Here is a 9,399-nt window from a genome sequence, read left to right as displayed (position 1 = left end):
TGAGGCTGAGCAGACATGAGGCCATCAGGACTTGACAGTTTCAGCTTTACACATATTAATATATAATATCTGTTGCTTCTAAAACAACCGAAGCTAACTGTTAGCAAAGCATGTCAATGGCCCGCTTTGTTTGTTAGCATCAAGCTTAGACTTCCCAAAGGCAAGCTATGGGCTTCTTCTGAATAGTAATTGTAATTTTCTTTTTTTTTGTTTGGTTTGACAAGTGGGAGAGGCATCCTAAAGCTTGAAGCCATTTTTTGATGACTTGTATGACTAATATTTACCAACGTGTTGTTCATTTTGCAGTGAGTTGAATTGAGTTCACTGCCACTCATATCTCAAGGCGCCACTGTTTTTTTAGACAAATATTTTACAGAAGTTTGGTTGTTCGTGATAACTCGGGACAATTTATAAACCAGTTGGACTTGGTTCTGTATTTAGAAATTGAATTTTGCCACCAACTGTTTTTCTTTGACGCTGCTGGGGTTGAGCGAGTTCATCGAGTCTCATGACCTAAAATAGAGAGTTCATTGAGTGCGTTATCAAGGCCCGGCCTACATGGCCTGGGTGCCTCCTATCAGCGACAGCCAGAAATATAAAGGCTTGGCTCATCCTTCCAAAAGGATCGTCGCAAAGCAGGTAATAGGTGAGCTGAGAGTCGCGTTTTGGACCTCGCTGGCCTGCCCGCCCTCATCGGTGTCAGGCTGACTCGCTGGCAAGCGCGCGTGCCAGGTCGTTGGTCAACAATAACACAATGAGGAGGCCACGTGACAGCTTTCACCTGAGCTGAACCCGGTTGCGGCAAACGTGGCTCACTCTAATGGGTTTTCCGCACCTCCCGTAACGACGTAACATGACCCACTTTGCACCACCGCGGGCAGTTTTTGCTGGTACGAGCTTTTATTTGACTGTTTTTGTTTATATTCCGTAACAACATTTTGTTTTGTTGTTTGCACAGAAATATGTCATGACCCTGAAGCAGGTTTTTTCACCTGTTGTCATATATGTATTTGTGTATATGTCCATCCATCCATTTTGTATTACAGTTGATGAGAAATAAGAAAATAACTAAACAAAATTATAACTTACTGAAATTATACTGGTGAAATGTTTTTTTTTTTTTACATGAGCTTTAAAAGTTTATTTTAAATGTTTTTTTTCTTCTGTGTTACTCTACTCCAAACTAACACTAAAACTAATGAAACCTTAATGTCAATGAAGCATTATTAGACAAAAAAAAACCATCAACAACTAAGAATTGTTTTATTGTTTTCAAGTGAGTCAAATTTCAACATGATTCAAAAATCGGGTTGAAAATTAGATATGGCTAGCATGATCGTTGACAAGCTAATTAATCAATCATTTCTGGGTCACACTCCAGTCAATATTATGTCTCTAACGTTCCAAAATTAAAATCAACAATATGAATATTATCAACATAAAATAAAAATCACTTGAAGTCATGCAGTTTTTTTGTTTCCGTGGCGACCAGGGGGCCCTCTCGGCTAACAAAGGGCTAATCAAGGTTGCTAATTTCGTTGATATATTTTAGCGACAAGAGAGCAACTCTCACCCAAACGTCATTTAAGTTTATTTTATTACGGAAGGCGCATTCTTGACCTATCTGCCTGTTATTCCTGGAAGGATCATGTATCACCGCGGCAACTTCTGCGCCAAGCGGCGTCGATCGTCGCCATTTTACTTTTCTCCGTCTGTCAAAACGCTTAACAACCTGTTGGCAACGTGCGGCCTCGAGCAGCACGCAGCCGAGCTTTCCAAGATAAGCTCAAGCGAGATTTAAGCGCTCTGAACCGGTTTGACGAAATATTGCATGGATCTCCCCAAGCTCTTCGAAAAAAGACACCGACCTTCATTTTTAATATGCAGGTGCCCGAGATGCCTGATGAACGATGACTTGTTTAAGTGGCTAATTTTATGGACTTGTACCGAATCGTGTGAAAAACGATCCGCACAGTCGGCAGATATTAACCAATATCAGCTTTGGCTTGGTAGCACGTCCAGATAATTAGCCAAGCGGATTAAATTGAATAAACACCAACACTTTGGGTATTAGATGTTGAAACGTGAAACTGTAATTTGCCCCAAATGAGACCACAGAGGAACCCGGTGTTGATTACCCGACTGACAAAAGCGAGGAAATCATTTAATAGTATTTAACCGAGATCTGAGGGCATTTCGATGCCTTCTTGAAGCTATTTTTCTTTGTTCTTCCTGTCGTTCGTGCTTTTTCCGCAAGATTTGGAAGCAAACCGTTGGCCGCCTCACCGCATTAAGGCTTCGTTTCTTGTTGTGGAAAACACATACTGGAAGTAAATCAGCTTCAAATGTTCCATCTGGTTTAGAGATTAGCCTCCAGTCGGATTCTGTCTCCGAGCAGACAATGCTATTTCGAAACCGCTCGAAAGAAATGAGTGCGCTGCAACACAAGGGTGTTGAAATTAAAAAAAAATTGTGCCCCACGAGAAATGCTATGATGGGCAAACCTCAAAGTTGTAGATCTTCAGGTGGCATCTGGAGTGAAAATCTAATTTCAGGAGGTGTCACGACTCCCCAACATGGAGCCGTTTTGCATTTCTAAGCGCGTTGTGTCTGGACTGGAGATCAGGCCCAATGAGAGAAGTCATTGTGTGAGGGCAGAGGACTCGCACAGGAGGAGGTTGTGTGCATTCACGGCGCGTTGCGCGATTGTTGTTGTGACGACCGACTCAAAATGAACGCTCGGGTGTGCAGACTTTTGCGAATGGGAAAGCGTTTTGTCATCTGCGACTCTGTGACATTTTCCCGTCCAAAGACGAAAATAACCTAACAAAAGTAAATGACATTTTACACCAGCAGGGGGAGCCTGTGAGCTGATGGTATCAAATTTGAAATCATTTCCATTGGGCTGCCTTCATCTTGGCCTGAGCTTGGCGCTCAGCAAACCCGTTCACCCCTTTCGCTGTAATCCTCGATCCTCGCACTGCGGCGGTTTTGTCACATGAACTGTGCAGCCTGGAAGCTGGAGAGGACGCGTCACAAGCGACAGTCGACCCGCACGCAAAGCTAATCTCATTAGCCTTGTCCCCGGGCGGCGCACGGGGTCATCGAGGTCACGCCGTTTACACACAGAAAAACCTGTTGCCAGGTAGAACAATTATAATGATGATTGAATTTTTGGCGGGATGTCAAGTACGTGCGCAAACGACAGGTGCGACTTTTCGCACGCGGTGTTGTCTTGAGTTGACATTTTCAAGAGTATCCCTGAGGCAATTCCGCTTATTTTTTTCTCTCCCCAGCCTTCATCTTTTCTGAATTGCAGATTGATTAAATTGGATGCTGAAGAGACACATGGTGCGTGACTACTGAGATGAACAATGTTTCGACTCTGAAAAAAAAAATATCCCAACCGGCAAAATCGTGGCTAATGGGGAAAACAGGGAAGCTTTAAAAATGTGCTGTGCAGATAATAAATAGTGCGAGCCAAGACTTTTGAATTATGACTATTCTCTATTGAAATGAGCAGCAGGATGTCAATCTGTCTATTTCCCCCCCCACCACTCTGCTTTGACACAGATATTGCTGAATACTCAATATGTCTGTATTTCATTTTTTTTTTTGCAAGCCTCATTCCAAAACAAAAAAATGTAGGGATGTGGAGTTGAACATATTGTCAGTACAGAGCGTGCTTGATCTAATATGTGTATACGTGAGGCTCAAATTTGAATCAAAATAATGCCCAAAATAACCACTTTGTTGTAATTCATTCGAAAATTAAAATTCTAAAATTCCTATTTTTTTGTGAAAGAAGAATTTGTGGAAGTTTGACAAGCAAAAGGTAGCAAAATGTTATTAGGATTTATGTGCGATACAGGCATGTGTATTCACAAAATGTCTGCAAACAGATGAAGGATTGATGTCCTGCTGTTTAGCGAGATGAAGAATTGTCATAATTCACAAAGCTTTGGAAGCATTTTAGAATTTATGACCTGCAAAACACATTTAAAAAAAAAAAAAAAAAGCATCTCATTTTTCTGTTCCAATTCCAGAGCTGATTTGCGGGCCACGTTGCCAAATAGTCTTGCCTAAAGGGAATAAAACAGCTCAAATATTTGAAGCCCCTCTCAGTGGTATAATCAGAATATTAAACTTTTTTCTTCACTTAATACATCTGTGAGTGTCCATCATTTTTTGAAAAGGCAGAGGAGGGGTAGTGTGTGACCCTAAGGAACTTTTGGCGGTACAATAAAGTGTCATTGCACATCCACTACAGTAGGTGGCAGTAATGTTCTCATAGTCACAGTGTGCACAGGGAGTCACACCGCCAATTTATTTATTTTTTATTTCCTTTCATGTGAATAAAGATACAATGTTATGCTGAGGTGTAGTTATAAATTAATTTAGATATTTTTTTTAGGACAGTAGGGAAGAGTTTGAGAGTTTGAAACCATCCCCGGAACTGAGTGTGGAGGAGCCACCACATTTTCTCGTCTAGTCCCTGTTGGAACGTGCACCTGTTGGTCTTTGAAGGGGGTCACGGGGGAGTCCTGAAACGGTGAGGGTAAAATTGGATACAAACTGATCCTCTTCTTAAAGGCACAAGTTCACCCTTGGATGTCCGTAGACGTGTACGTGCTTTTATGTTTGGCTGGTGATGCAACGTCACAAAAGCAGCGTCAGCATCTCAACACCTAAAATAAACGATGGACGCTTTCGAACGCCACCACGTAAGCCACGTTTGTCAACAATATTTATTTTTATTCGAGTTTATGTCAATTTATGTTACTTTATTATTGAAATTTTGTTTGCATGTGTTGTGCAATAATAATGATTGAAAGTGAAACACGCCATTTTACGCACAGGCGCGCGTCATAAATGTCCGGTTGGTTGAGGGGGGGGGCATTGAGGACAGGAGATAAAAGCGGATAAAAGAGATAAAACGCTGTCCTTTTCGGAGTTCTTCCCCGCCCCCCGCTTAAATCCTGCCGTGATGATGACTGCGTACCTCTCCGCAGTTTTTTTTTCTCTGGTTCTGGTTGACAACATCACGCACGCACTTTTCTGTGCTCTTCCTTATTTTTTGTCAGGCCCCGAGACTGAAAACTGCTGCATCTTTCTTCTGAGAATTGGACGAGAGCACACGCTGGTGAGCTGCATTTTTCTTTTCCTAAACTATTCTTCTCAAATACAAATGCGACGTGTGTTGTACTTTGGTTGTTTAGCAGAGCTGCGTCGTCGTTGCTCGTGTATTGCTGTTTGTGATTAATGCTGACTTGAGTTTCTCAAAGGCAAAACAAAATTATATATTTTTTAGAAATGCAATTGTTTGCTTGTTCCTCTAGACGCCCTTCTTATTTGACGTTTGCTGGCCTTGATGTTTTGTTGCAAGGATGCAATATTTGGTTTATGGTCAAATGTTAACATTTTTTTTGTAGCAGGACTTGAGAGATCACAACATGGGCCACAAATGGTCCATCTTGACGTTTTTATTTCAATTTCTGGTCAAAATTTAGCAACTAAACTCCAACTATCCCTTTTGACTATTACATTTTTCATTCTGGTCGACCGACTTTGATGCCGTACATCGAGTCATCATTATAGGTCAAAGGCAGGTGGATAAAGTAGCCAGAAATTGTACACAAGAAGTGAACTGGCACAGTACAGTAGTTAGAAAACTATTTTGTTTTAACAGGTTGTTAAAAAGTTTTGCGCATTCTTTTAAGTACCGTCTTGTTAGACAGTGTATATACAGCAAAAAAGCCTAAATGTTAAGCTGTTAAACAAGCATAACTTATGAGCTTCAAAGCCATCTGTATTATTATGATTATTATTATTAAGATAAACATAGAACTTTGTTGATCCCACGATGGAGAAATTTGTTCATTCCAGCATAGGAAAAGAAAAAAGAACCGTAATATAAGTAAACAAGAATACACCATCAAGAGAAACTATATACATAAAAGAATAATACATTCAGATATCCATGAAAATAAGTTTGTATGCAGCATACATAATATACATTATTTTTATTTTATTTTATTATTTTTATTATTAATTGGAGCACCATACATATAAAATGGTAAGTTAATTAAAAAAATGGAAAGCAAGAATCCCTTTCATTTTGGACCAAAAATTCCCATTGTCTTTTATCAGGACACAAGAGATCATTTTCAAACTAGAAAATTGTTCTAGAGCAGAGGTGTGTCATTTTGAGGCCGGCCTCGATGTACATAGTCTTTCTTAAAACTGCTGCAAAAGTCACTAAATTGGACAAAAACATTCAAACGTTGAAAATCAGGCGATTGAGCACTGCTCATATAAAGAAGGTTGCTGTAACGGCAAAACTACGCCCTCTGGTGTTCTTTGTCGGGAAGGAAAATTTTTAAGGCACCCCATATACTGTTACTCTATTTTTGTTATTGCACCACAAATAACGCAGTAGCTGCATTGTCAAGGCAGGAGCTCTTTGGTCTTGCTTCTGTCGCTGCAATAATACAAAGAGGGGAAGTGGGCGAGCAATAAAACGAGTGTGTGTGAGTGTGTGTGTACACTGTTTGACATCAGGGACTTTTCCTTGCACTGGTTTCGCTTTCTCAAACACGGGTCGATGGAATTCTAGCTTTACCTTGAGAGGGAACAATCCTTTGTGGAGTGTTGATTTTTTTCGCCTGTAACTCAAGATACTTTTTTCTCAAATCATATTTCCCATTTAAAATGAAAGGTAATGCCATGAAACTGTTCCAAAAAAAGTTTGCAATATTTGCAATGAGGAGAAATACTGATAAGTAATTTTCTGTCTAAAAGTACATAGTCATGGCATGATTATATATAATGCAAATAAATTAAAAAAGTGAATAAATTTAGCATTGAACCAACAGTGCCACCCAGAGGAGTAAAAAAAAAATACAACTGCTTCATAAAGCAAATTTGAAGCTTCATTTTCCCATCACTAGATAAACGCTTATTTTTAATGAGCGGATGTTAGTCTCAATTAAAAGTTTGCTTTCCTGCAAAACGCTGTTTGTATTACGGTCACGTAACGGGTGAAGGAGTTGTGATGCACAGCATGTAACATGGCAACCCCTGGCACGCCCCTCCCCTTCTCCATTGCCCTTATTTGGCTTTTTATTTCTCGCGCAGCGCCCATGTTTGGGGTCTTTGAAACAGCCGCATGTTAAAGGCTTTTGCATCCATGACCTAAATCCCACAGTTGAGCAAAGAATCCGCCGAGAAGGAAATGCGGTCGTGTGTGTGTGCACGCGCATTTGCGTCTGTGCCTGTGTGCACGTGTGTCCCCGACCCCTCCCAATCGCTTCCTTGGAAATGCTGACTGAGAGCTCAATGAGTTCATCTCAGGACAAGGAAAGCGCTCACTCCCTTCCAGTGTGAATCATTTTGCAAAAATGAAACTCTGGATTGAATTGGACCGGCAATTTGGCTTGTTGCTTCGTTCTGCTGTATTGTCTGCTTTGGGGTTTTTCACGTCTCGCCGACCAAGAAAGCTTGGGGGGGGGGGGGGGGATCCTATTGGACGGAGAGGCAGAGGAGACGCTGCCCGTCCAGGCCGGCCTGAAAAAGCAAATCAAACCAATGGCGGCACTTGGCTGCTTCCTGTTTAGCTGGGAATTCCAGAGAAAGAAGCAGCAGGCCATGTTGGCGTAACAACTCCTGCCCCCAACTAGACTTCGAAATCCACATCATGCTTTGGGGTCATCAAAGGTTATTAGCATTGTAAGCTAATGCCGAAAACCACATACTACATCTTTTTGAAGAGGAATTTCAATGCTCGATATAATGTTGAATTGTGGCATTGAAATCTTGAACAAGGATAGATTAATCTCGAACTTTGATTTTGTTAGCCAGCGCAACCATGCTAGCCGCCATCTTGGCTAGCATTTACGCGACTGTACACAAATGTGCCTCATTAATTCACATTTGATGTCTTTTAAGAATCAAGACTTTCTGTCCCAAGTATTTTCTTTTTTTAATATATATATTTTTATTTTTTTTTTAAATGTTTTTTTTTCTTTTTTTGCACAGCAGCATTTGTTTTTAGCCTCACAAATGTGTGAGTTGTGCACTCCCAACCATCAATGTCGATTGTAGAACAAAAAGTCTGAAGTGCAGTGAAAAGAAGGGCAAATGGAGGGAGGGCATTTTAATTTTGGAGTCGGCCCACTTTTAATTCATCTCCCCCCCCCCCGTTCCCATCCCTAGACGCAAACACAGAATGTGTAGAGGGGCGTGGCCCGTTTTGAGGTTTGGACCAGGCCACGTTGGACTTGGCAGCTGATGGTTGTATTATGATTTTATTATATTTTAATCAATTAAAACAAGTGTAAATTTGCGGGCATTTCATTTTTGGAAGAATAGAAAATTTCAACCCCATGAGAAATGCAATTTAAGCTGAAATATAATCGCCTAATCCCCGACAATACCAAACAAGTTGAATCAGCACCACAATGTGCATTTTCCCCAAGAAAAGGAGATTTTTGGGGAAACAATTTGCACTCTCAGCATCATCACAGCGACTCGGAATTATATGAAGCGAACATGGCTGCTTTTCCATTGCCTTGAGAATTTCCAACTTTTCAACTTGTTGAGTACATAGCTGCCTGTCTTGAGAAAGGAGACGGCGAAGAAGGCAGGAGAGAAAGGAGAGCTTTAATTGGCCATTTGTATGTCAGCGGAGCGCTCGGAGGTGTGATGTGCGTGTTAAGTGGGAGCTAGTTGGAGTCGCTCTGGTCCGCTTTGTCCACCGCCTTTGGCTTTTGTTCCTGCCGTAATGAATGGCGGAGGCCTTGGCTCCGGCTGCAGTGTCTCATAGCAACCAGAGGGCGAAGGGAGGAAAGGCCCAGCCAGATCATGTGCTCCCTGCAGAAAGGGCACACACAACCGCACTTTTGACACACTCGGTTTGGAGAAACATAGAAAAAGTAAAAGTGGTGAATTCTAATAAGATGAAATATGTAAATATTTTAAGACCCGCATAAACTCTGCAAGTAAATTTTTTTGCTTCGATGTCTCGCTACAAAAACCTTTAAATTAGACATTTATTTTGTTAAACACAATACAATAAAAGAAGCGGCTATATTTTATTTATTTTTTTAAATTCCATTTAATTATAATTGTAATTTTTTTTAACAAGTTCCCTATAATTATATTATAATGTGTCGAGTGTGTGTGTTTTTTTTTTTAACAATATCCATATATATTGTCTCATCTTGTTTCATCTTTGATCCGCGAGCTTCTGGCTTCGAGCTACCGCTCAGCCTTTGTGTTAAGTAGCTGCAAATGGTTTTGGGGTGCCGAATATCCAGTGGCGCTGTTGGCCATGCGGAACCCAGCTGGCACCAGTTCCACAATATTCACCTGCCAATTTATGTTGACGCCTTTACCTTT

This window comes from Syngnathus acus, chromosome 6, assembly GCF_901709675.1.
Source record: "Syngnathus acus chromosome 6, fSynAcu1.2, whole genome shotgun sequence".
Classification (NCBI taxonomy): domain Eukaryota; kingdom Metazoa; phylum Chordata; class Actinopteri; order Syngnathiformes; family Syngnathidae; genus Syngnathus; species Syngnathus acus.
This window is presented reverse-complemented; position numbering follows the sequence as displayed.